This window comes from Impatiens glandulifera, chromosome 2, assembly GCF_907164915.1.
Source record: "Impatiens glandulifera chromosome 2, dImpGla2.1, whole genome shotgun sequence".
Lineage (NCBI taxonomy): Eukaryota > Viridiplantae > Streptophyta > Magnoliopsida > Ericales > Balsaminaceae > Impatiens > Impatiens glandulifera.
Genome location: NC_061863.1, coordinates 39920485 through 39928316, shown reverse-complemented (window position 1 = coordinate 39928316; position 7832 = coordinate 39920485). Strand labels below are relative to the sequence as shown.

At 33.9% G+C, this 7832-nt stretch overlaps 1 non-coding gene across 1 annotated transcript; it reads left to right on the top strand.

The window, feature by feature from the left end:
* Positions 1 to 2021: 2021 nt before the first annotated feature.
* TRNAT-AGU lies at positions 2022 to 2095 on the top strand. Its single transcript has one exon. It is a non-coding gene; the product is annotated as a tRNA-Thr (tRNA).
* The last annotated feature ends 5737 nt before the right edge of the window (positions 2096 to 7832 follow it).

Sequence of the window (7832 nt, the reverse complement as noted above, 5' to 3'; positions counted from 1 at the left end):
CATATTAACCACAAGATTTTCAATAGGTTTATCCATTGAGATCATATTCACCTAGTGATCGGGTAAAGGATTTTTCGCGATTTCAAGTTTAGGGATGATCTTTGGATCAATCAGGTCTCGACACTGATGCTTAATGGCACTATAATTATCAGTAGTTTGACCCTTCATCTGATGGTAAACACATAATGCACTTTTTAACTTTTCGAAAAATTCTTTACCTTTCTTGGAGTTAAGGGCTTGAATAGATTCTTTTGTTGGATGATATTAAGAGCTTGACTCAGGGTCATACCCAAGTCATCAAAAGTTCGTGGAGGACTCGGGGCATTTGATATTGGCGGCTTAGATGTTGTTGGGACATTTGTTTTAGCCAGCATATGTTTGTCTGGACTTGGGTTTGGAGAGGCTGGGGCTTGCCAGGACACTGTGACCTGATGAACTTCAGTTTTGTCATTTCTTTTAGGTCGCACAAGAGCAAGATAATATAATCCCGATGTGTCATTCAATCGGGATGATGTACCATTTAACTTGAGTAGTTTTGACGTAAAAAAATGGGTTTTTGATTTTAGGATTTTTTTGAATCATAAGGAGCTTGCCAATAGTTTTCTTATGCTTCCTACAGTTAAATAAGACCAAAATATGAACACTAGTTGTTCTTTTTAGTTTATTTAAAAACTAAAATTTTTATTTCTATAAAAAAATTAGTTTTTAATCAAACATGATCGTGATGACTTGGAATTTGTTTAAATATGTTCCCAACATCCTTATAAACATGTTAAAAAGCTTTTTGTGCCGTTGTTCTTGAGCAAGAACCAAGAACATAAACCCAATTTTGAAATTTGTTCAAAATTAAATTTAAGAATTTCTGATTTAAGTTGAATAATTGGGTTTTGTTTCAAAAAAAAGTTTATAAATGATACTAAGATCGTTTTCTAATAAAAAAATCAGACAATCAAGTAGTATATGAAACTAGCAAAACTAAAATATACAAATTCAATTCAAAGTGATAAATTGAATTACAGTGTGATTGGGAGCTTACATGGAGTTGGAGAACACTTCTTAACTCTTATGGAAGCTTCATAAATGCTTAAATCAGAACATTACAGTCTTATATAAAATTTTCAAATTTTAAGAAAGATTGAAACTCTTCAATGTTGGATTTGTGCTTAGGCTTGATTGAGAGGTGAAGAGTGGATCTCTTGCCTTCAGTTTTCATAGAGGAGGCTATTTATAGCCTCTCAAGACTGGTTCACTGAGAAAATGGATTGGATTGATTCAAAAAGTCATTGATGGTCTTTTGTTTGATCACTAGCTAGTTGTTGGTATAGGTCGTGATGATGCCTCAAAGAGTAGAAAAAATGATCACCAGATTAGGGTGATCATTTCACCTTTTGAACGAAGTCAGAAGATTGAGAAGTGACAAAATTCCATCCTTAAAAAAACAAAGATGAGAACTTTGTACTTCTAGCGCTCATCTAATGGTTGTGGGGTCTGCAACAACGAATCCTCTTGATTTCGGCTACAATAGATCAAGTTTCATTTTCAGCCTTATGACTTATTTGAAATTGATTTTTCTTTCATTCGTTTGGCTTTATTTTTAACCTACAAAATATTTTTTTTTTAATAAATATGACATTTATTTTGCCAATTTATATTATTTTTTATTTTCAGCGTTTAATAAATAATTTATTTGGGATAAAATGAATACAAAATTTAACCAAAATTATTTATTATAATTCTAATTGTTTTTCATAAAATTAATTTGAGATAAAATGAGTACAACATTTATCCCAAATTATTTTATTTAGTTTATTGACCATCTTGTTAATTAATTGGGATTTAATTATCACAATAATTAATCAAATTAATTATGTAATTATGTTTTTGCCTTATTTTTAATTTTTTTGATTTTATTTATTAAGATAAGTTATTTCTTTTAATTTATAAATTGGATTTTATTTCATCTTATTTTTTAAATTTAACCAATTCAAATTTATACACTGTACAAAAAAAAATCTTATTAAGCTCTTGTAGCTCAGTTGGTTAGAGCACCCGTTTAGTAAGCGGGAGGTCTTGAGTTCAACTCTCAACAAGAGCAATTTGAACCAAAATAATTGTTTTTAATCCCAAAGTGGAAATAGTATCTAAAAGACCAAAGAGGTCATGAGTTCCATTATATAATGTTTGTCATTTCTTTTGTCAAATTCCCTCACCCAATCATTTATCTCTCTCTCGCTCTCTATATATATGATTCAACCCGGAAATTAACAACTCAACCCGTTTATTATAACAAAACGGGTTATTTTTTAAAAGAGAGTTTGCAAAATTTTCTTCTAACTAAAACCAATTATAAAAAAAGCATTATGAGTTGATTGTCAACATTTAAATGATTGATTTATATTGCATAGTACAAAACTCATTTAAAAATAATATATAAATTTAATTTGTAAAAAAAAATCACACAATTTAAAGTAATAATAATATTTATATGATGAATATAGTTCGAAATTCTATCTTATTTTTTATATTTAACCGCTTCAAATTTATATAAGGTATAAAAAGAAAATCTCATTAAGCTCTTGTAGCTCCGTTTGTTAGAGCGCCCACTTACTAGTAAGCGGATGTTTTGAGTTCAACTTTCAACAAGAGTTATTTGAACTAAATTTATTGTTATAAATCCCGTTAGAGTGTCTTACTAAATATAGTACTTAAGATAACAATATGTCACGAGTAGAGTGTCTTACTAAATATAGTATTAAATAAGTTTTACCTCTTATTTTACAAATCGGTTAACCAACCAATATTTGTATCGATTTTACCGGTTTTGGTTATACTGGTGTTGGTCGGTTAACCGGTTTAACCGTGAACTGGTAATTCAATTATTTTTAAATTAAGTATTAAATTTATTAAATGATTTATTTTCTAAATCCTTGTTTGATTTATATTTCATAGTACAAATCTAATGAGGGGTAAATAGACATATGAAAAAATGTGAGTCACAAGATGAGGGTTAATTAGGAGAATAGTAGTTGGTTAGACGAATGATAAGAGGTGTGTGATTGATTGGTATTGGTTGTTGATGAGTTGAAATGAGGGTAAAAGAGATTGAAAAATATTGATGGGTGGTTTGTCGAGGGGATAAAGAGGCATATGAAAAAGTGTGAGTCACAAGAGGTTGACTAAGATTTGGTGGGTGGTTTTTTGAATGGATAAAGAAACATATAAAAAATGTGAGTCATAAGAGGTCAACTAAGATTTGTGGGTGGTTTTCCGAGTCGATAAAGAGGCATATTAAAAAATGTGAGTCACTAGAGGTCGACTAAGATTGGTGGGTTTTTGGCCGAAGTGAGGGTAAATATAAAATGTCTTATTAACAAATTAAATATTAGTAGTTAAAACTATATGAATGAGATGTTAATTGACCGAAGTGATCGATTGAGGGATTGATTGTTGATTTGTTAAAGTTGGGGTAAAAGAAGTCGCGATAAGAGTAAATATGATGAGATGTGAGGTGGGGATTTTTGGTTGATTTTAGGGATAAGAAGTCGATAATAAAAGGAGATGTCAACTGTTAAAAATATATAAATGAGATGTTTATTGACCGTAGTATAAACGTGTGCGTGGTCACAAAATTAAAGGTTGAAATTAGGATTGGTGAGTAGTTTATAAATGAGTGTATGAGGCTACGAGATTATAGGTCGATTGTGATTGGTCAGTTATTTGTCAAGGGGAAAAAGAGACATATGAAAAATTGTGAGTCACAAGATGAGAGGTCGATTGACGGATTTGGGTTGATTTGACAAGGATAAGAGGTGTGGAAAAGTGTATGAGGTCACGATATGAGATGTCGATTGAGATTTGTGGTTGGTTAACGAAGTGGGGATAAAAAAAGAGGTCGCGGTAATATAAAATAGGACAATAATAAATGTGATATTAGTGGTTAAAGTATATGAATGAGATGTTGATTAATCAAATTGTAAAAGTGTGTGATGTCATGAGATTAAAGGTTGATTGGTATTTGTGAGTGATTTTCTGAGTGGATAAAAAGGAATTTGAAAAGGTGAGACACATGATAAGAGGTTGATTGGTGGTAAAAGAGGTCACGATAAGGGTAAAAATAATGAGATGAGAGGTGAGAATTGTGAGGATAAGAGACCGATAATAAAGGAGATATCGATGGTTAAAAACAATATGAATGGAATTTTGATTGATCGAAATGTGAAAACCTGTGAGAACACAATACTAGAAGTCGATTGAGATTGGTAGTTGATTTGTCGAGTATCATAAGAGGTATGTGAAAAATGGGAGGTCATGATAGGAGAGGTTAATTGAGATTTGTGGTTTATTTAACGATAGATAATAGGTGTATGAAAGTGTGTGAGGTCACGATATGTGATGTGGATTGTGTGATTGGTGGCTGATTTATCGAAGTTGTGGTAAAAAAGGTCACAATAATGGATAAGGGATCGGTAATAGTGTAAAGCACTTCTAACATTACTTTAGATAATAAAAAATGTATGACATAACTTTAAGTAAAATCTCTAGATCGTGTTAGGATTTGTATCTCCCAAATCCGACCTGCTTGAAAACAATCTGTTAAAACACAAGAATGAAGAACACAAGAACACACAGATTTATAGTGGTTCACTCAAATTGAGCTACATCCACTTCAGCCACCACCAGATTTACTATGAAGAAGAAGGAATACAGAGTTTTTGCCTCACACTTTATCTCTCTAGAATTCTCTCTACTTAATGTAAACCTTAATAATCACATATTTATAGGGTAAACATTCAGGTAATAAACCTAAATAACTTTAGTCAGGCCCAAGCCCAAAACCAAAAAAAAAGAAAACCCAATAAACTCTAATTAACAATGTAGAGTTTATTATAAGTGTAGGCTCCATAACTCAACAATCTCCCACTTGGAGACTAACTTCATCATCTCTCGATCGGTAGTGACTTTCCATTCGGTGTCTTAACGAATAAGACTAACTGAAGTTGCACACAACTTTAGTTTCTCATTTGTCACAGCTTTCGTCAACATATCAGCTGGATTCTCACTCCCGGGAAACTTCTCAAGAGCTAATACTCCATCTTCTAAAGCTGATCGGATGAAATGATAACGAATCTGTATATGCTTCGTCCTGCCATGATAAACAAGATTCTTTGCCAAATGAATGGCACTCTGACTGTCGCATCGCAACACACTTCCCTCATAGTCTTGACCCAATTCTCGCAAAAAGGGTTGTAACCACATCATCTCCTTAGCAGTTTCTGTCACAGCAACATACTCTGCTTCACAACTAGAAAGAGCAACAATCTTCTGCAATTTTGATACCCAACTGATTGCAGTACCTCCCAGAATATAAATGTACCCTATTGTGCTCTTCCTACTATCAACATCACCACCATTGTCAGCATCAACATATCCTTCTAAACCCATATTAGACTTTCGAAAATACAAAGTGAGACCCGTACTTCCTCTTAAGTATCGTAGTATCCACTTTACTGCTTCCCAATGTTGTCTACCCGGGTTGCTCATGAATCTGCTAACAACTCCCACTGCATGTGCTATGTCTGGTCTTGTGCAAACCATCGCATACATAATACAACCAATGGTAGAGGCATACGGAACAATGGCCATGTAATTTTTCTCCTCCTCTATTGAAGGTGACTGATCTTTAGATAGTCTGAAGTGACTAGCTAAGGGGGTAGTAACTGGTTTTGCATCATACAAGTTGAACCTGCTAAGAACTTTCTTCACATATTCTTCTTGTGAAATCTTGAGAACTTCATCCCTGAAAATTCTCATCCCAAGGATTTGTTTAGCAACACCCAAATCCTTCATTACAAACTTTTCAGACAACTCTTTCTTGAGCTTGTTAATCTCATACAAACTTGCTCTAGCAATCAACATGTCATCAACATAGAGGAGCAGAATAATGTACGATTTATCAAACCTCTTAATATAGCAGCAATGATCAGCTTCACACCTAAAAAAATTGTTACTTTTCATGAAGCTATCGAACTTCTTGTATCATTGCCTTGGAACCTGTTTCAAACCATACAGACTCTTCTGAAGCTTACACACAAGCTCATCTTTTCCTTTGATTTCAAATCCTTCTGGTTGTCGCATATAATTCTCTTTATCTAAATCACCATGAAGAAAAGCAGTTTTGACATCCATTTGTTGAAGATGAAGGTCTTCTTTCACAACCAAACTCAAAATAGTTCTGATTGTCATCAATTTAACTACTGGAGAGAAGATCTCATTGTAGTCAATACCTTCTTTCTGTTGAAATTCTTTCACAACCAACCTTGCCTTGTACCTCATGGTTTTATCATGTTCTTCTTTAATACTGAAGATCCATTTGTTGTGAAGTGCTTTCTTTCCCTTTAGTAGCTCAGTGAGCTCCCAAGACTGATTCAACATCAAAGAATCCATCTCATCTTTCATAGCAGACTCCCACTTAATCGATTCATCAGATTGTATTGCTTCCTCATAACATTCAGGTTCACCTCTATCTGTCAACAAGATATAGTTCAGAGATGGAGACCACCTCTCAACTGGTTTCCGATTCCTTGATGATCTTCTCAACTGTATAACCGGTGTTTGCTGATTTACCTCTGGGGCCACGTTCTCAACGATTTCATCTTCAACAACACATTGTTCTTCTTCGACAACCGGTATATATTCAGCTGAAAATTGTCTCAAATCGACTGTACTAGTCTCTTCCAACTTGGAATCACCATCTGATGTCTTCCCAACACAATCTTTTTAGAGAACCTGTTCATTGAAGATAACATTTCTGCTACGAATGATCTTCCGATTTTGATTATCCCAGAAACGATAACCAAACTCGATATCACCATAACCAATGAAAAAACATTTATTAGACTTTGGATCAAGCTTGCTCCTATCACATTCATTAATATGAACATATGATAAACAACCAAACACTTTCAAATAAGAAAGATTTACCTGTTTATTGCTCCAAGCTTCTTCAGGAATTCTGAATTCAAGAGGAACAGAGGGTCCCCTGTTTATCAAATAGGCAGCATTATTAATAGCTTCTGCCTAGAAGGTTTTAGGCAGCCCTGCATGCAATCTCATGCTTCTAGCACGCTCGTTCAATGTTCGATTCATTCGTTCAGCTACTCCATTCTCTTGAGGCGTTCGGGGAATAGTCTTCACCATACTGATCTCATTCACAACACAATATTCTTTGAAATCTAGATTGATATATTCACTTCCATTGTCGGATCTCAAGCACTTAACTTTCTGATTTGTTTCATTTTCAACCAAAGCCTTCCACTTCTTGAAAATAACAAATACTTCAAACTTGTGATTCATAAAGTAAACCCATACTTTTCTTGTTGAATCATCTATAAAAGTCACATAGTAGTATGATCCGCCAATAGAAGAAACAGGTGCAGGTCCCACACATCAGTGTGTACCAACTCTAGTCTTTCTTTCTTGAGCTTCTTCCTAATCTTTAAGAAACTTACCCGTTTCTGTTTTCCAAGAATGCAGTTTTCACATAACTGATGTTCAACAGACTTCAGTTCTGGAATCTGTCCATTCTTCATAAGAATTTTCATCCTTTTTTCACTCATATGGCCCAACCTGCAATGCCACAACTCACTGTTCTTCGAGTCATCAACTACAGCAGCAACTGTTTCTCTACAAGTTGAAGTCGTGTATAACGTTCCAGTTTTATGACCTCGAGCAACAACAATTGCTCTTTTAGTCACCTTCCACGCACCATTTCCACAACTGAAATTGTGACAATCTTCATCAAGTTGTGTAACAGAAATAAGATTGTGCATTAA